The sequence below is a fragment of the Macaca nemestrina genome, chromosome 11 (genome assembly GCF_043159975.1).
Source record: "Macaca nemestrina isolate mMacNem1 chromosome 11, mMacNem.hap1, whole genome shotgun sequence".
Lineage (NCBI taxonomy): Eukaryota > Metazoa > Chordata > Mammalia > Primates > Cercopithecidae > Macaca > Macaca nemestrina.
The window spans coordinates 85,763,797-85,785,609 of record NC_092135.1 but is presented as its reverse complement, the minus strand read 5'-3'; positions in this window follow the sequence as shown (position 1 = coordinate 85,785,609).

Here is a 21,813-nt window from a genome sequence, read left to right as displayed (position 1 = left end):
CGTGACGAATCACATTTATTGATTTGCATATTTGCATCCCAGGGATGATGCCTACGTGATCATGATGGATAAGCTTTTTCTTGTGCTGCTGGATTCAGTTTGCCAGTATTTTGCGGAGGACTTTTGCATTGATGTTCATTAAGGATATTGGCCTGAATTATCATTTTTTGTTATATAACTGCCAGGTTTTGCTTATAAGGATAATGCTGGCCTTATAGAATAAGTTAGGGAGAAGTCTTTCTTTTTCAGTTTTGGAATATTTTCAGTAGGACTGGTATCAGCCCTTCTTTGTACATCTGGTAGAATTCAGCTGCGAATTCATCTGGTCCTGAACTTTTTTTGGTTGGTGGGCATACAAAATGGCCAAGGGAGGATTCAGCTTGATGGCATCTGTGAATTACAGCCTCAATTTCAGAACTTGTTATTGGTCTGTTCAGGGATTCAATTTATTCTGGTTCAGTCTTGGAAGGGTGTATGGGAGTGTAAATTAGTTCAGCCATTGTGGAAGACAGTGTGGTGATTCCTCAAAGACCTAAAGACAGAAACACCATTCAACCCAACAATCCCATTACTGGGTATCTACCCAAAGAAATATAAATCACTCTATTGTAAAGACACATGCACACATATGTTCATTGTAGCACTATCCACAATAACAAAGACATGGAATCAACCCAAATGCCCATCAGTGATAGACTGGATAAAGAAAATGTGGTACATAAACACCACAGAATACTGTGCAGCCATGACAAAGAATGACATCATGTCCTTTGCAGGGACATGTATGGCACTGGAGGCCATTATCCTTAACAAACTAACACAGAAACAGAAAACCAGAAACAGCATGTTCTCACTTATAAGTGGAAGCTAAATGATGAGAACACATGAACACATAGATGGGAACAATATACACTGGGGCCTTTCAGAAGGCAGAGGGTAGGAGGAGGGAGAGGATCAGGAAAAACAACTAATGGGTAGTAAACTTAATACCTAGGTGATGAAATAATTGGTACAACAAACCCCCATGACACAAGTTTACCTATGTAACAAACCTGCACTTGTACCCCTGAACTTAAAGGTTAAAAAAATTCCAAATGTAAAAAAATATATATATATAAAATATAAAATTCACCCGCTTTGTGTATACAATTAAATGATTTCAGTAACTTTACTAAGTGTGACGACCATCACCGTAAGTCAACTTTGGAAGATTTTCATCACCCCAATAACAGCCATCATGCCCATTTAATTAAGTCTCATTTCCACAGTGGCTACGTGGTGTTCTGCAAAATGGATATACCACAATTTTATTTAATATTAAGTCTAAAACATCTAGAATGTTTCCTTCTTTTCCAAATTCAAAATAAACTTTAATAAATATCTTTATAGTCAACAACAACAAAATACCATAATCTGGGTGACTTAAAAACAACAGAAATTTATTTCTCATATCTCTGGAGGCTGTGAAGTCTTATAATAGGTTCAGTGTCTGGTGAAGGCTCTCTTCCTGGTTCATAGATGGCACCTTCTCACTGTGTTCTCACATGTTGGAAGGAGCAAGGAAACTCTCTGTGCCTTTTATAAAGGGCACTAATCTGATTGATGAGGGCTTTGCTCCTGTGTTCTAATCACTTCCCAAAAGTTCTACCTTCAAATATTATCATATTGGGGATTAGGTTTCAACATGTGAATTTTGGAGGGAATACGAACATCCAGACCATAGCAGACACACTATCAAGTAATTACTGTTTCTTCCATCCTGTTGAGAAATTCTGGGAGATATAGTAGGGAGATAGAGTAGAATATCTTAGACTTATCCCAACTGAAGGAAGAGGTGACTGGTATTGTCATTGGTTTATATTTATTTCAGCCATTCTGATGGGCGTATGTTTGTATTACACTGTCCTTTCCCTATTCTTTATATTTTTTGTCCTTCTCATTTTGATGTTTTTTATATATTTGGAGTTCTGTACATATTTGGATCTCTCTTTCTCTTCCTTTTAAGATGCGTGTGTAGCCAATATCTCTCCCATTGTATGTATTGACTTTCACACTTTTAATGTCTTTTGATTAATAGAAGTTTTACATTTTTAATAGAGTTCAATTTATCAATATTTTCTTTTATGTTTAGCACTTTTTTGGTCCTGTTTACAAACTCTTTGCCTACTCAACACCATTTGTTTAAAAGACAATTTTTTTCCCATTTAGGTTCTTTCACTTACTAATATGCATTTAAGATTTCTCCAAATCTTTTCAGGACATGATAGCTCACTTTCTATTAGTGCTGAATAATATTTCATTGTCTAGTTGTACTGCAGTCTGTTTGTTCATTCACCTACTGGAGGACATCTTGGTTGCTGCCAAGTTTTGGCAATTATGAATGAAGCTGCTATACACATTCTTGTGCAAGGTTCTGTGGGGAAATAAGATTTCAAATATTTTCCATAAATACCAAGGAGCACAATTGATGGATCATAAAGTAAGAATAAGTTTAGTTTTGTAAGAACTGCCAAACTGTCTTCCAAAGTTGCTGTAGCATTTTAAATTTTTACCAGCAAAGTTGCTGCAGCATTTTTTATTTTTATCAGTAAAGTCGCTGCAGCATTTTTTATTTTTACCAGCAAAGTTGCTTCTTTTTCACATCTTCCTCAGGATATATAATGCATGACTGCAACTATATGACATTCAGGTAAAGGCAAAACCTTGAAGAGTAAAAAGATCAGTGGTTGCAAGGGGTTGGGGAGAGCGAGGGAGGAATAGATCAAGCACAGAGGATTTTAGGGTGGTGAAATTACCCTGTGGGATGCTATAATGGTACATATATATCATTATGAATTTGTCTAAACACATAGAATGTACAACACCAAGTGTGAACTTTAACAATGTGCCAATGAAGATTCACCAATTGTAACAAGTGTCCACTGTGACATGGGATGTTGACAGTAGGAGAGGGTGTGCATGTATAAGGGGCAGAAAGTATATGGGAACTCTGTATTTTCTACTCAATTTTGTGGTGAATGTATAACTGTTCTAAAACATATTAATACACATATATGTATATTTTATAAATTAATATGTATACAAATATAAATAGTGGGTTACAATTACATATATATCCTATTATTTGCTCACTGAATAGTAGCAATTTGTCACAAATCATGTGACCATATTGTGGGGGTAAGCTTCTAGACTCTCAAGTCTCTTATTTTATTTTGTATCGTTGAATCAATAGCACACTGTTTTAATTACTATAGAAGTATAATAGGTCTCAATAACTAGTGATGTATTTTTTTTCTATTACACATGATTGCTGGAGGTAATTTGGAGACACTATTGGTCAGGTTATTGCTCAGATTCATCTCATTTTCTGAGAGTTTTTGTTTAGTTTTGTTTTTGTTCTTTTTTTCCCTTTAGTAAATATTCGTGGAATTTTGCCAAATGCTTTTTATTACATGTATTGAGACATTTGAATATTTTTTTCTCTTAATGTTGTGAATAATGTTGGCTGATTTTAGAAATTAAATCCTTCCCTGAATTGCTGAATTAAAATTACATTTGAATGGTATTTCTATTCTTCTACAATTCTTTTAAATTTTATTTTCTGTTATTTCTCTAGCTCCTTGAGATTACTGCTTAAATAATTGTGTTGTCATATATCACTGGATTCAATTTTCTACTCTTGCTTAGGCTTTCTGTGTCTATATTCATGAGGATTACTCTAATTTAATCCTTCTTGTTACATCCTTGTCAGATTTTGGCATCAGTTTATATCTTGATTAGCAGTTCTAGAAATTTAATCTGTTTTATTATTCTTTTAAAGAGCCAAAGCCTGACTTTTAAATTTTTTTCATTGTGCATTTTGAAAATAATTTATATTCTTAGCTTTTTTCCTTTACATCCCATACATTTTAATTTGCTATTCTTTCTCTAGCTTCTTGAGTTAGAAAATTATATATATTTTTTCTAATTTATACATTTAAAGCTACAAACTTGTTCTGAACCATATGTTAACTGCATTACACAAGTTCGATATATCTTGTCTTCTTTAAAACAAAAGTGATTTTTAATTGATACATAACAGTTGTATATATTTATGGGGTACATGTTATATTTTGATACAAGCATACAATGTGTAAAAATCACATTAGGGTAACTGGGTAATGTGATCTCAAACATTTATAATTTCTTTGTGTTGGGAACATTCCAAACCTTTCCTCATAGCTATTTTAAAAATACACTGTAAATTTTTGTTAACTGTAGTTGCCCTACTGGACTACTCAACATAATAACTTATTTCTTTTATCTAAGTATATTTTTAACCAACGTTACTTTTTGAATTTTTGTTGTGATATTTTCTTTTGCCTATGAGTAAGCATGTTGCATAACTTTTTGATAGATAGGATATATTTTTGTTATTTTGTTATTGACTTTTAACTTAATTCCACTCTGGTAAGAGAACATAATCTAAATAACTTCAATGTTTTAAAGATTTTTGGGGTTTCTGCATGTCTCAACATCTGGCCACTTTTGGTAAATTATCCGTTAGCATTTGATATTAAGGTAAGTTCTGAGGTTGCTCAAGACAGTATTTTACTTAGGGAATTTGTTAATTATGTTTGTTAGATCTTCTAATCTATAGGATAGAAGATTAGTTCTTGTCTACTAATTGTAACAGGTATTTAGAGACGTTTGTTTATGCCTTCCACTTTTATTATTAATTGCCTATCCCTTCTAATTCTGACGATTTTTGTTTTAAGTATTTTGAAGCTTCTTTATTTAATGCAAGCAGATTTAGATTGGCATATTGTCTTTTTCTATTAACACATTTATCATTGATATAAAATTTTTTCGCCAGGCGCGGTGGCTCACACCTGTAATCCTAGCTCTTTGGGAGGCCAAGGCGGACAGATAACCTGAGGTCAGGAGTTAAGAGACCAGCCTGACCAACATGGTAAAACCCCGTCTCTACTAAAAATACAAAAATTAGCCCGCCGTGGTGGTGTGCGCCTGTAATCCTAGCTATTCCAATGGCTGAGACAGGAGAATTGCTTGAATCCGGGAGGCAGAGGTTGCAGTGAGCCGAGATCGCGCCACTTCACTCCAGCCTAGGTGATAGAGTGAGACTGTGTCTCAAAAATAAATAAATAAATAAATAAATAAATAAATAAATAAATAAATAAAATTAATAATTTACAGCAATTCTTCTTTACATGAAGCACATTTTTTTTTCAGTATTAATAAAGCTACCCACCCGCACATTTATTGTCTTAGCCTCAATTTTACCAGTATATCTTTCATTCCCTCATTTTCAACATTTTTTGACCTTATCTTTAACAGATGTCTCTTCTAGGCAGTAGTAGGTAGCACAGAAGGTTTTATTTGTTCACTTGTTTGTTTTCCCCATCCAGCCCCCTGTAACTATGTAAAGCTCCATTGTGTCATCTCGGGCCCTCTGTAGCACTTTTCTTCCTAGGTCAATCCCAGAATTCAAGCCTCTAGGCAAGGTACAGGAGTTTACCCAGAAAGAGCAGAAGAGATTCAGATTAACTCTGAAAGACTCTAAAATTTTACTTCTTGTAGTGATTTCTGTGGATCTCTATCTGTATATACAGTAAATAATTTGACTTTTCATGTGGTTCTCAGCAGAATTGTTATCCTGTGAAGTACTCCATCTATCTAAAAGCGGATATCAGGATGATTTTAAAAATATATTTCTAAATATTGTATAAGATGATATCAATAAAGCATTTTAAACTTGGGACTCTTACATTGGGCTAGCAGAAGAATTTTTTTTATGGAAAAGACATAGGCAATGGGAAGTTAATGATTACCAGTCAGGATTTCAGAGAAAACAAAAAATAATTGAATCATAAGTGGTCTATGTTTCCATAGTCACATCATGTCTGTTACCATTTTTATGAAAATATTATGATTGTTATTGACATAATTCATAAAATACTTTTACGTGTTTATTTCAGTTGTTAATACAATATTTTGTTTCTGAAAAAAATCCTTGAAAAAGCCACGTAGAAATTATGTGGCGTGTTTCTTTACATTCTGTGAAATTTAAAGTCTAAAATGAACAAAATCTATTTGATCTTTTTCAGTAGCATGAACCAGAAAGCCTAATCTTGATTATTGGCGGATGCTTCTCATACTCTTCTGTTTCCATAGGTGAAGTATTGCTACATCAGTAGTTTCAAAGGAACAGCTCTCAGATATCACTAAAGCAAAATGCAAACCATCAGTTCCACAGTTATCAAGAGCTAATATGGACAAGCTGAAACATCTTCACATCCTTATGAGACTAAAAAGTTGTTTTGTGTAGTCTAAGTTTATTCATTTTTAGTTTAGTTTAGATTTTTCTTTTGTGGAGCTTATGGTCTTTAAGAACAAGTGATTTTCTCTGTGTCTAGGCAAAATGCCTTCAATCGACCCAAGCCCTGTCTTCACTCCAGGCAAAACTACATATTCTACTTTCATTTTCTTTTATTTTTCAAATTGACATAAAAAATTGTATGTCTTCACCATGTACAACATGATGTTTTGAAGTATATATAAATTGCAGAATGATTATATTTAGGTAATTAGCATATACATTACCTCACAGGAGTATTTTTATGGTGAGAACACTTTATGTCCACTCTCTTAGCATGTTTCAAGAATACAATACATTGTTATCTGTAGTCACCATGTTGTATAATAGATCTCTTAGAAATTATTCCTCACAACTAACTGAAATTTTGTATCCTTGACCAAAATCTCTAGTAAACTTAGGAGGGTTTGATTTATTTGAAAATTTGTGATTTTTCATGTTAAATTATTTTGTTCTTTGGGTGTTTTTTTTTTTTTTTTTTTTGAGACAGAGTCTGGCTGTGTTGTCCAGGCTGGAGTGCAGTGGTACAATCTTGGCTCACTGCAACCTCTGCCTCTTAGGTTCAAGAGATTCTCCCGCCCTCAGCCTCCTGAGCAGCTAGGATTACAGGCACACACCACCATGCCCAGCTAATTTTTGTGTTTTTAGTAGAGACAAGGTTTCACCATGTTGGTCAGGCTGATCTCAAACTCCTGACCTCAAGTGATCCGCCCACCTTGGCCTCCCAAAGTTCTGGAATTACAGCTGTGAGCCATCGCACCCAACCTTCTTTGAATATTTTTTTCAGATATTTACTCTCATATTTTATTTTGGAAACAAAACTGGTAAAATGTATACTTTTGTTTTAAATGTTATTATTATCATTAGTAAGAATATACAATTATTATTGATGTTTTAAAAAGAGCGTCAATCAAAGTGAATAAACCTTTCATGTAATGAGTTAAATTCACAGCTCTATTTGCTTGAGAAGTAAAAAAAGACAAAACTAATGGGTGTGAAAATAAAGAATCTAGCTTAAATATAGTTTATTAAGCCTGGGTTATAAATATGGAACATAACAAACATATTCTAAAACTTACGGTTATTTGATAGTGGCAGGAGACAGACAAATTCCTAGGCAGACAGGGGTTGGTCCCCGGTGAAACCTGACTTTAAAACCAAAGACAATTTAAAGCCTGAAAACATAGCTGCCAGTTCTGGGTAGAGTCCACGATTGCAGTGAGAACTTCTTCAATGCCTATTAGCCAGTCAAATGGTGCTTTTTCCTGGCCTACCCATGGACCAATCAACACAAAATCCCCCATTCTGAGCCCATAAAAGCCCTGGCCTCAGACACATTTTAGGTTACCCACTTTTGGGCTCCCTCTCACACAGTGGGTTGCTCACATTGGGTCCCCTCTCACTGTCAAAAGCTTTTCTATCACTCAGCAAAATTCTTCTTCACCTTATTCACTCTCCAGTGTCTGCATAACCTAATTCTTCTTGATTGTGGGACAAAAACCCAGAGCCCACCAAATGGCAAGTATGAAGGTGCTGTAACACTGTAATCCTCCCTCCCACTCACCAACAATGGGGAGAAAAAGCTTCTGGGTACCACATGCCACCCCTTCATTTGTCGCACTGTGGGCAGCAAGATTAAATGTAAGCTGTAACATGCACCTCCGTTTGCTGCACTGTGGGTAGTGGGAAAAAATAACTGTAACAGTCCTTTGGGGGTCAGATATCAGGACTCACTGGGTGAGAGCCATAGCACCCCTTGGGTCTCTGCAGTTGCTGGCATCTCTGAGTTTTTGAGCACCACCATATTCCCCTCATCCAGACACCTGCGCCTGAGGCTGAAGCAGATCACAGCATACCTGGCCCAGCTGCAGACTGAACACAGAGCCATGGTGGGTGTCAAATCCAGGCTGGCAGCACAAGCTGAGTGCACCCTGCCAGGCCAAGTGAATGGAGTGAGCCCAGTGGCGAGCCCAGAGCTGAACAAAGCCCAGGCAGAGGTGCTACTGGCTGCAAAGATTTCCGGCTGATGAAGCAGCACTGAAAGAATCCTGTAACATTTTAACATAGACCAATAGAACTAATAAAACCAGTAAGGAAGAGGATTTCTTTCCATTCACACAAAAATGTAGTTTTCTTTTTCTTCTTATTGCATTCAACATCTAATGGTTCTCAAATATATTTCATTTATAATAGAGCTCTCATAACATTTATTTATTATGTATTCTGATAAATAACCTGGCCAAAATGGCATTAAACAATGATCACACTTCCTGTTTAATTCAAATTATTTTACAAAATTAGACTAAACTCGAAACTTTTTTTTTTAAATGAGAGACTGGGTCTTCCCATGTTGCCTGGGCTCGTCACAAACTCCTGAGCTCAAGCAATTCACCGGCCTCAGCCTCTCAAAGTGCTAGAATTAGAGGTATGAGCCACCATGCCTAGCCAGAAACTTTTAAAAATAATTTAAAATATACATGTAGCAAAATAATGCATGCAATTGTTTATCAAATCTCTTAAGTAATTACTGTCATAGTTTATTCCTAATATGAGATAGTCATTTGCAAAATAATATTTAAAGAGTTTTTAATAGACAATGCTGTCTTTCTCTACATATATCATATAATCAGTAGATATTTATGAGAGGCATATTTATCAGACTGGATTCTTTTTTTAAAAACTGGAATAAAAAAATCCAGTTTGGCCAGTGGAAATACAAGACCATTCATTGCACTAAAAATAATAATAAACCAAAAGAAAATAATAATAATAATATTAAACCAAAAGAAAATAATAATAACAATAATAAACCAAAAGAAAAACCACCAAATATCTGCCAACAGCAGAATGATCAAATTATACTGTATGCCTTACCCTATAACTATAAAAAGAAAAAAGTTCATATATAAACATGTATGTGTATATATACATATATACATATTGATCTTTTATGTGTATGTATATACATGTATGCATATATATACACACACATCAGGATATATCTATGTATGTGCATATATATACACACATCAGGATATATCTATATCTGACACAGAGTGAGCGAAAATCCAAATTTTAAGATAGACAAGTAGATGGATAGGTAGTTACATAAAGTCTGGAAGATATGTATCATTTTTTTTAAACCAGTGATTACTGACTGGAGCAGTAGGGTAGGAGACAGGCTTAGGATAATTTTGTTTTAACTCTCTACATACCTGTATTGTTTAAATCACTTTTTGCCTTATTGTTAGCAAATAACAACATATTAACTGCATATAAAAACCATTAAAAAATTAAGAATAGCACATCAGGCACAGACAGCAATAAACAACACACTCATAGATGTTCAAAACTTAAATTTCTGTGCCAGGAAATACAAAAGCCTTGCTATCATTTAAAGTATACATTTCAAAATGAAGCCCTGATAGGAGATGGGCACCAAATGGGAAACTGCACTTACAGACTCTTGCTGAGTCACTTAGACTTTATTTGTAGGTGAAAAAGATCAATTTTCTTGATCTTAAGCAAAGGGGCAGAAAGTGACACAAGCAAGTTTACTCTTTCAAATTAAGCAAACCAGATCCTTACTCGAAGCTATTAGACGACATAATGAACTTGGAGGTGATGGAGGATAGGAGGCTAACAAGAGACACAAGAAGTTTACTGAAATAGTGCAGGTGAGAAATAATTAGGATCTGAAAAATGAGAATAGGTACAGATGATGAGTACAGTATTTGAATGTTTTTGGTGGTGGTGTTGTTTTGTTTTGTTTTTGATGACTGTGGATAACCAATGTTGATATGTTGAGCAGATTTTTGGATATATGTATGAATTGCAAGGTAAAGTTCAAGACTGAAAAAGGAAGATTTAAGCACTTTCCAGCCCATACATAGAAATTAAAGCCATTTATACAGTGAGTGAAGTGCACCTGGGAGAGCATTAATGAGAGAAGAAAAGTGAAACCAGAGAAGAATGTTTGGAAATAAAAAAGTTAATTTTGTTATACTGAGGCAATGATGCTCCATAAAATGGAACAGTGAGAGTAAAAAGAGGAAGGGTATTAGGGAATGGAAGTATCACAAGAGTTAAGAATGAGTCAGTAGTACACAAAACAACATTCCAGAGATAATTAAAAATTAATAACGATATAAAACAGTTTATTAATTAGTCACATTGAATATCATGATTTTATATTTTTGTGACTTTGTTTTAAATGGAAGAATATAATTACTAATTAAAACCTTAACATTTACCTCAGTAAATTTCCACCAGAAATCTACATTTTAACAAAATCAATGGCTAGAAGTATCATCAATTGCTAGATGACTAAACACACAACATTGGAATACCTACATGTGCTATGCTTTCTAAGTATGTTAGGGTAAGTGGGTACTTAAATTTTCTACAACTTTAACTCAAAAGGTAAAATTTCCCAGGGGATAATGTTTAGAATTAACAAGACCAACTAACTGAATTTAATTAGGTCAACCCAAATAAGATAATTAGTATAATTAATTTTGATTTTAAACTGTCCCAAAGGGATGCCGTATTTGCATATTTGAGAAAACAACTTCAATGAGGGAAAGATAGAAGGAAGCAGGGGAAATAGATTTTAAATGTAGAAAAGTGACATGAAATAATTTGACTTTTTAATGTAAATTAACGTATATAATTATATACGTTATATGTTTATACATTATAAGTATAATATATATAATTGCCATACATACTATATATAATTTATATACATAATTATATATAAATTATGTATTTATATATACTTTGACATTTTATATATAACAAGGACTTGTTTTATTAGAATGTGTAACTATCTAAGTGTCATCAGAAAGACTTTTCCTCAAGGTCTGTCTTAGGAGGAGTGTTGTATTTACTTTCTATTTAAAAATGATCTGAGCATTTTACTTTGTTAAATGAATTGGGATGGCAAATAAAAATGTAAATTGGAATATATTTGTTAGAGTAAGGATCTTTAGTTCACAGTATTTGAGTTAATTTTGCAAAAGCATTCAACCCATTTTGAATAAGAAGCTGAGATAAAATACACTCTATTGAGACAGTATTATATAGCTGTGGTTAAGAGAAAGACCTACATTTTTTCACATGTTAATATCCTTGATGTTAGGATGTGTCTTATAAGTATAACTGGTAGGTATTTTTTCTTTTCTTCTAGTATAAAATACTGGTGACACAGAAAAATGATAGTGTCATAGATTAGATAAAATATGGCAGTTAGTAAGGTAGTTTCCACTCTGAGGTTAGACTTCAAGAGTATAAACTAATTGTATCATGATTTCTTATAGTATTCTCATTTAAAATATACATAAATATAATAAGTACAAATCACTAAATAACTTAAAGTATATACCCAGGTAACAATAATCCAATTCAAAAAATGTTGTGATCCCTTCCATTTCTTCTAAGTGTAACACTTATTTTGACTTCTATGGCACCCTCTTTGCTTTTTTTGTTTTTTTGTTTTTTCATCATGTATGTTTTCTAGAAAATGTGGCTTAGTGTTACCTGTTTTTAAACTTTAGAAAATGAAATTCTACTAAATGTATTGTTTTTATTTGCTTCTTATTCATATCCTTGCTGCTTCTTATGTATTTTTTATTCATTAAAAATTTATTTCCATAATTCCTCCCATATCCTTACTGGGGAACAGGTGGTGTTTGACTACATGAGTAAGTTCTTTAGTGGTGATTTGTGAGATTTTGGTGCACCCATCACCTGAGCAGTACACACTGCTCACAATTTGTAGTCTTTTATCCCTCACCCCTTTCCCACCCTTTCCCTCTAGGTCCCCAAAGTCCATTGTGTCATTCTTATGCCTTTGCATCCTCATAGCTTAGCACCCACTTGTAAGTGAAATCATACAATGCTTGGTTTTCCATTCTTGAGTTACTTCATTTATAATAATAGTCTGCAGCCTCATCCAGGTGGCTGCAAATGTCATTAAATCATTCCTTTTTATAGCTGAGTAGTATTCTATCACACATATATAAACCATAGTTTCTTTATCCACTCATTGATTGATGGACATTTGGGTTAGTTCCATGTTTTTGCAATTACAAATTGTGCTTCTCTAAACATGCGTGTGCAAGATTCTTTTTCGCATAATGACTTCTTTTCCTTTGGGTAAATACCCAGTAGTGAGGTTGCTGGATCAAACGGGAGTTCTACTTTTAGTTATTTAAGGAATCTCCACACCGTTTTCCATAGTGATTGTATTAGTTTATATTCCCACCAGCAGTGTAGAAGTGTTCTCTGTTCACTGCATCCATGCCAACATCTAATTTTTTTTTGACTTTTTGTTTATGGCCATTCTTACAGGAGTAAGATGGTATCACATCATGGTTTTGATTTGCATTTCCCTGGTAATTAGTGATGTTGAACATTTATTCATACGTTTGTTGGTCATTTGTATATCTTCTTTTGAGAATTGTCTATTCATGTCCTTAGCCCACTTTTGGATGGGATTGTTCATTTTCTTCTTGCTAATTTGTTTGAGTTCATTGTATATTTTGGATATTAGTCCTTTGTCAGATGTATAAATTGTGAAGATTTTCTCTCATTCTGTGGGTTGTCTGTTTACTCTGCTGATTGCTCCTTTTGCCATGCGAAAGCTCTTCAGTTTAATTAAGTCCCAACTATTTATCTTCGTTTTTATTGCATTTGCTTTTGGGTTCTTGGTCATGAAATCCTACCTAAGACAATGTCTAGAAGGGTTTTCCTGATGTTATCTTCTAGAATTTTTATAGTTTCAGGTCTTAGATTTAAGTCCTTGATCCATCTTGAGTTGATTTTTGTATAAGGTGAGAGATGAGGATCCAGTTTCATTCTCCTACATGTGGCTTGCCAATTATCCAGCACCATTTGATGAATAGAGTGCCTTTCCCCAACTTATGTTTTTGTTTGCTTTGTCGATGATCAGTTTGCTGTAAGTATTTGGATTTATTTCTGGGTTCTCTATTCTGTTATGTGCCTATTTCTATACCAGTGCCATGCTGTTTTGGTGACTATGGACTTACAGTATAGTTTGAAATCAGGTAATATGATGCCTCCAGATTTGTCCTTTTTGCTTAGTCTTGCTTTGGCTTTGTGGGCTCTTTCGTGGTTCTTAAAACAATGTTGTGTTTGTGAGATTGAACCATGTCTTTGAGTGTACAGTACAAATAATTGTTTTGAGAATAAGTGGTCACTCTGATGGATCATCACTCCCAAATTCTCTACTGTGTATTTCTATAAGAAGGATATCTTTCAATGTGATCATAAAACACCCACCCCAATAAGAAATGTAGCATTTTTCAGTTACTGACTTATAATCCTTAGAGGCTATTAAATTTTTGCCAATTGTTTGCAAATGTCTTTTATACCAAAATAATCCAGTTAAAAATTACATATTAGCATTCAGGTTGTTTTAGTTGTCAGGTATTCAGCCTTCTTTAGTTTGGAAAGCTTACCTCATGTTTCCTTATTGTTAGATTCAGGTTATATACCTTGGCAGAAATAACACAGAAAAGATGTTATGTTCTCATTGCATCTATCAGATAAAGAACAATTTTTATTTGTTTCATTAGTTTTTTTAAAGTGAAAGCAAATTTATTGTGAAAGTAAAGGAACAAAGAATGGCTACTCCATAGACAGAGCAGCCAATTTGTTTCATTTCTGATTATATTTAGCTTGATCACTTGAACAAGTTGGTGTCTAACAGTTTCCTCTTTTTTTCCCTTTTAAATTAATAAATATTTTGTTGGGAGGTACTTTCAAACTATTTACTTACACTGTTTCTTATGCAACTTTCGATATGTTCATGAAAATTTTTATATTAGTATGGTCTCGTGGATTCCTATTTTATCCAATTGGTTATAATTCATTACTGTTATTACATATTTTGATGCTCAAATTGTCGTAATTTCCTAGTGGGACCCTGTTCAAGCTGACTTCTGTGTCTTTTTCTCGTGTTTCCAACTTTCTTTGAGAGCCTCCTTTATTTCTGACACAACAATGCATTCTAGCCTTTTATTATAATATCCCTGCCCCAGACCTAGAATCAACCACTTCCCCAAGGATCCAGTATCTAGGTGCCAGATGTGTGCATACTCTGAGGTCCTCACAGTAGGCAGAGCTAGGGAATACATGTATGTTTACACACGCAAGCACATATACAGAGAGCTGCATAGACAGATTGAAGGACAGAGAGGCTCTTCAAGGTTCATTTGAGTTTTGTTCCTTTCCATATGTGTAACTTCCTTTTTGACAGGGAGAAACTACCTCTCATCACCTTAATTATTTACTTTTTAAAAATAATCATCCCTCCCTTTTCTGTCACCTCACCGTGTGTAGCACCCAACACCAGGCCACGCCACACCAAGAGGGAAGCCTTCCTGACCCAGCTCAGGCTCTTATTCCCCACACCAGCTGTCCCTTCTTGCCAAGGTAGTACAGATATTTCTTACTTACCCCACACAGTTTTCTTTATTATTAATGTCTACTGTTAGCATGGTATGTTTGTTACAATGAGCGCACCAATTTTAATACATTGTTAGCTAATGAATTCCATACTTCATTCAGACTTTCTTAGTTTTTCCTAATGCCCCTTTATTTACCTAATGTTCCAGGATCCATTCCAGAACATGATATTACATTTAGTGTCCATGTCTCCTTAGGCTCCTCTTGGCTGTGAGAGGTTTTTTAGAATTTCCTCACTTTTGATGTCTTACATGGTTTTGAGGTGTACTGGTCAGGTATTTTGTAAATTATCTCTAAAATGTGGTTTTAATGATGCTTCTTTTCATAATTAGATTGAGGTTGTGCATTGTGAGTTGCAAGACCACAGAGCAAAAGTGCCATTTTCATCTTATCATATCAAAGGCACATACTGCCAACCTGACTTAATAATATTGACCTTGGTCACATGACTACGGTTGTGATTTCCAGCTTAATCTTACTGTAAAGTTACCCTTTTCTCCCTTTCCACACTGTACTCTTTGGAAAGAATTCATAATGAACTGCCACAATTAAAGAGTGGGGAGTTATGCTCCATGTCATTGAGAAATAATAATTTATATAAATTATTTGGATTTCTTCTGCACACAGATTTTCATATTCTTGCCATTTTATGTATTTATTCAGTACTTACTTTATGCTGCAGATTGTAATTCAGGCCTTTTTTTTTTTTTTTTTTGAGATGGAGTCTCTCCCTGTCACCAGGTTGGAGTGCAGTGGCGTGATCTCTGCTCGCTGCAACATCTGCTTCCTGGGTTCAAGTGATTCCCCTGCTTCAGCCTCCCAAGTAGCTGGGACTACAGGCATTTAACACTGCACCCAGCCAATTTTTGTACTTTTAGTAGAGATGGGGTTTCACCATATTGGCCAGCATGGTCTCGATCTCTTGACCTCGTGATCTGCCTGCCTCGGACTCCCAAAGTGCTGTGATTACAGGCGCGAGTCCCCATGCCTGACCCAGGACTAATTTTTTAATACCCTGCTCAAATTGTCTTAGCCTTCCATATTGTTGAGAGATCTTTCTGTTAGATTCTATATCTCTTTGATATGAACGCCACCATTTGTTGTGGGTTATTTCTTTTATCTCCTTGTTTTTAAACACTGTTACTATCTGGCAGTAAAGATATTTCAAGATTCACCTATATTCCCTTGGTTTCGTTGATCAGAAAATAGCATTAGAAACCAAGATTTCAGTACTAGGTGTGCTCGTTGTGCTCATTTCTATTGCTGTGCCATGGCTTCTAGGACCTCTCAGTTGACAGATCAGGAGAATATATGTGTGTATGCTAACCTGTGTCCATACAGATACCTATAAATATTTTTATGAAACCACCTGTGTCTATATTAAGATAATTGTGAATTGATATGGCATCTTCAACTGTAATCTATTACCACATTTATTATTATAGCCTCCTCCCTTGCTTATCTGTAACTTCTTCCTTCAATAGGGAGTTGGCTTATTCCATCTTTTATCCATTTGCTTAATTGTTCAATCCCAGTTTACATGTAGAGCAGTATCAGAGTGCTTAGCCCACAGAGTACAGTAATTATGTAGTTTCTTTTACCTTTAGTTTTCCTACCTACTTAATTCAAAGTGACTTAGTACTATGCCTTTTCCTCATTCCCTTCAGTGAGGTACTTTCATAAATTTATTACACAGTTAAATTATTTTATCACATTCTGAATTCCATCCTGGAATACCAGACATATGAAATAATTTCTTTAAATTTACATATATTAAATTAATTCTTCCTGTCTTATAGTTCTATGTGCTTTGACATATGCCTAGTGTCATGAGTCTACCATTACATCATGCAGAATAGTTCCACTTTCCTAAACAATCTCCTGTACGTCAATATTCAATCCTCTTGTAGTCCTCTGATGCCCTGGCAACGGCTCATCTTTTTATCATCTCTCTGATTTTGACAATCTCATTATGTTATATTATTGGAAACCTGCAGTATATAGCCTGTTCAGAATGACTTCTTTCACATAACAATATGCATTTAGATTATCTCCCTGTTTTATTGTGCCTTCATAGCTTACTTATTTTCATTAATAAATAATATGCCAATGTTCAGATGTACCAAAATTTAGCTTTTCTTTCATTGAAGAATATTTGGTTGATTCCAAAGTCAGTGATGATCAATAAAGCTGTTATAAACGTTTGTTTTCAGGTGTTGTATGGACATAAGTTTTTAAATATATTGGGTAAATACTAAGACAGTGAGTGTTGAATTGCGTGGTAAGACTATGTTTAGCTTTGTAAGAAAATGTTTTAAAGTAGTTGCACCCATTTCTGTTTGCACTTGTAGTGAAGGAGAGCTCCTAATGCTTTGCATCCTCCCAGCAATTGGTCTTATCAGGTTTTATAAATTCATCATTCTAATGGTTTATAGTGGTATCATCTTGTTTTAATTTGCAATTCTTTACTATCAGTGGTGGTGAGTATCTTTTCATATACTTATCTGCCATTCGTATATCTTGTTTGGTGGGGTGTCTGTTCACATCATTTGTGCATTCGTGTCTTTTTTTCTTATTGTTGATTTTAAGAGATTTTTATATAATGGGGGTATATGTGATAAGGTATGTGCTTAAATATATTTTCTTGAAGTCTATGGCATGTCTTTTTGTTCTCTCCACAATGTCTTTCAGAGAACAGAGGTTTTTAATTTTAGTAAAGTCCAAGTTGTCAACGTTTTTCTTGCAAGGATCATGCCCTGGTGTTCTATCTAAACACTCATTACCAAAAGATCTACCACATAGATCTTCTTCCATGTTTTCTTGTAGAAGTGTTACAGTATTTCATTTTATATTTATATCTATTATCCCTTTCCAATTGTAATAGTAAGGTCTGAGTCTAGGTGTATTTTTATGTAGATGGACTGGGGTGATGACTTCATGGTCCTTATATATTGAAGCTGATATGTAAAATGTGTCCCAAACGATATCTTTAATAAAAAAGTAAGGTGTGGAATCATGTGAGTAGTTTGTTACTTTATCTATAAAAGAGGTTACTTTTGTCAAATATAATTCTCTCTCTCTCTCCCTCTCCATATATATATCTCTCTCTCATATATATCTTTTAATGGCCCTTATTTTTAATAGCAAAAAACACATTAGTTTTGCACCAACCTATTTTTGCACTCTCTCTCTCTGGAGAGTTATATTTGTTTCTCCCTACATAATAAATTAATAAATACAAAACTGATTAGACGTTGAGGAGATGGGACATTGAGCTCTGCATACATAATATACAGGGGTAGAAGAGATATTTTCATTTGGTGCATACACACACACACAAACACACACATATATATGTTTATAAATATATATATATTTTATAAATATATTTTATTTATATATAAAAATATATAAATATAAATAAAATTATATATAAAAAAATATATTTTATAAATATGCATATATATTTAATTGTTAGGTTTTTAGTACCAATGTATTTCTTCCTAAAAAAATAAAAATAGAAAATTGGGTAATTTTTTTAATGTTCCAAATACTATTTTCTTCTCATGTGAATATTTCCCAGTTTATCTTTTTCTTTCTTTCATCCTATCCCCTAGTAATTAACAATTTCACTTTAGGATGCTGGTATGAGGTTCTCTATACCTACTAAGGAGTTACTGAAAAAGTCTCCTGTTTGGGTCTCTCCATTTATATTGTGTGTGTGATATCCTGGCAGGGAATCACAGAAATTGTTGCTCCTGTGTATGATCACCTTGAACTACAGTGCAATGATAAAATGTTTGATAGATGGTCCTAAATTGATTATATGCTCTCTCTGTAAATGAAATAACAAAGAGGTAGCCCAATTTATAGGTATAGGAATATGATGGAATGCATCCGTATATCTCACTAACTTGGAATTTCTAGAACAAGTTGGAATACTATTGACATAACATAATTATTTTATAAAGATCAAATTTGTTTGATTTTGTATTTTATGCTTAAAATAGCAAAAGAAACACAGATGTTTTTGCTTATAATATTAAAATAAATAATTTCTATGGATTCTGTAATTGCTAGTAAATCTAAATTTTATGTTTCATTAAGACTGAATATGTCTCCAATACTTATTATAGATGCCAAGACAGATTCATTATTATAGACTACTTTACAAACTTTACTGCTGAACCTAATATCTTAGTTATTGCATAGTATTAAAATAGTATATAACAATGAATAAAGATTATCTATAGTGCCCATAGATGAGAATTAACTTATTTTTAAAGAAAACCCCTCAAAATATGGCTCAACAGTCTTTTTCAAAGACACATCCTCAATGTCTGAAGCTATTATTTACAGCTTAACCCTATTTTATTGTGACTCTTATAAATATAAAGAAGAGGTATGCACTTCTCTAATACTGAATCCTATCTATTTGAAAGACCATTGTAAAGTCAGACCGTGACTAACCTCAATTCCTTTCATCTTTATAGATTTTGTTTGCATACTCCAAATACTGGACTTAAAAGGAAAAAACATTGAAGCTGATTAAAAAAAAAAAGAAAAACAAAAAACAATTGAGAAGGTAACAGAGGTACAGTTGAATTTGGCAAATATGTATTGAATGATGACTTTTTGACAGGTACAACAGCAAACATTAGGGCTATATAGTTGAATTTGGTAGGCTTAAAGTCTGTATTCTACATTCTGAGAACTCTACCTTCTGATAAGATATGGATATTGGCAATTTGAATAGTGTCTGGAAGCATGAAAAAGAGTAGACATTTTTTTTCAAATTCGGTAAGTGTTCACTTTGAGGTTCATCTAAAAGGATAAATTGGTGTTTGGTCATGTAAGTAAGAGAATTGAGTCACAGAATTCTACCCTAACATCTCTCATACATTTTTTAATCCACATTTTCTCCCTTAGTTAAAGTGCTCATCATTTAGAATACTGCTACACTATTACAAATCTTAACTCATGCCTTGGTTTTGTGAATTTCAACTTTAGTATCTGTTCTGCTGGAGGGTTGACAATGTGCAGTTATCAGAGAGGAGTAATTGTTATAACAGGTTACATCTCTTATGTGACCATCAATCACCTACATTGTCACCTACATTGTAGTTTGTTCTAAACTACTTTCCAGTAGTAAAACAACTAATTATGATTCTCATTCGTGCTTCAAACTCAACTATTTTTAGTACATGTTCCTCCTAGTCTTTTAGAAATGATTGATACAAATTTTTTATTTTTGAAGTTCTTTGCTTTAAGTTTAGTTCAAAAGTATTTTCATGGGTGTTTGGGGAAAAAAGATCAAATAAAATTACTTGTGATGCCATTAAAGCAAAATTATATGTACTTGAAAATTTCTGAATTTTTAAATGATATTCTCATGAACTTCACCCATTAATTGTATTTATTGATGTGGAATTATTAAAATAGTTTGACAAATTTAAGGAGGAAAGAAAGAAAATAAGATGAGAAATAAGGAAAAAAATTCAAAAAGTGAGAGGGAAAAAGTAGTAATCAAGTAACTAGAATTTCTACCCACAACTTTTTCCAAGATGTTTATTATCAGTGTAGGTCTAATTAAAAAATACACTATGTAAATAGGCAAATTGAGACATAAATAATTGATTCCAGATCTTATGCAGTTCATGTGGAAAGTGGTCCAAATACAATTCAACCTTGGTTGCTAATAATCACTTTTTTTTTTATGAAGTGCATGGATCTCCAAAAAAAAGTATAACCCCAAATATTTTCTAATTCATTATTGATCTCTTTCAAGGGGCCCCTCTTGGCTCTACATGGCATCAGTGTAAATCCTATTTTCCTATGCCCTTGTTTCAAATGCATAAAGGACTAGCATATATAACGTAAATTCTCCCAACAAAACAAAGAAATATCCAAAAGGTATAAGGCTAAAGCCATTCAGTATCTTGCTCACTCTTCCATGAAGCAGAAGCAATGAAGTTTACTGAAGTTTATGATAATTGATGAAAAAGAATGTGTAATAAGCAAGTAATTTGTCTCAGTGACAATATCTGATTCATTTTATTTGCGGCTTTTTATCTGGAAGAATGTGACCCCAAATAGGATGTGTAGGTGCCTCTTAAAGACAGATAAATTAGTACCAATATTCAAAATTCTTAGATAGGACTGACCTATGAATTGGCCCTTTTTAAGGTAATACTTACATTACTACACCTGTCAAAGGAAGACCATGAAGTTTTTGAATCTGTGATTATTTAGAACTTGCAGCTTTTTCCTAAACCGACTTTGTTTCCACAGCAACAGGAATTATCTGTTGAAGTCTGACCTTTCCTTTGCATAGTTTAGTTCTGACAGCTATGTGTGCACTGTTTTAGAAAGCACATATAACCCAGAGAATCTTAAAAAAGATATAAAAAGTGGAAAGCAATTGAAAATGCTAAGCTTTAAAAATACAGTTAAGGTTATGAATTTTTTAATATGACTTATTTTAAGCTAGTGTTACCTTATAGCGTTTGAAAGTTAGAGCTGAAACAAGATGTAGAACCATTTTAATTAAAATTACAGGTTAATTTTGTTACATAAGTAAATATTAGAAGGAAGACAAATGCTTGTATAAGGAAACAGTGTATTACGGGCACTCATTGACAATAATCTAAATGGCCAGGCGCGGGGGCTCACTCCTGTAATCCCAGCATTTTGGGAGGCCAAGGTGGGTGAATGACATGAGATCAGGAGTTAGAGATCAGCCTGGCCAACGTGGTGAAACCACCTCTCTACCAAAAAATACAGAAATTTGCTGGGCATGGTGGCGCTAGCCTGTAGTCCCAATTACTGAGGATGCTGAAGTGGGAGAATCCCTTGAATCTGGTAGTCAGAGGTTGCAGTGACCCGAGATCGCGTCACTGAACTCCAGCCGGGGCAACAGAGCGAGACCTTGTTTCAAAAAATAA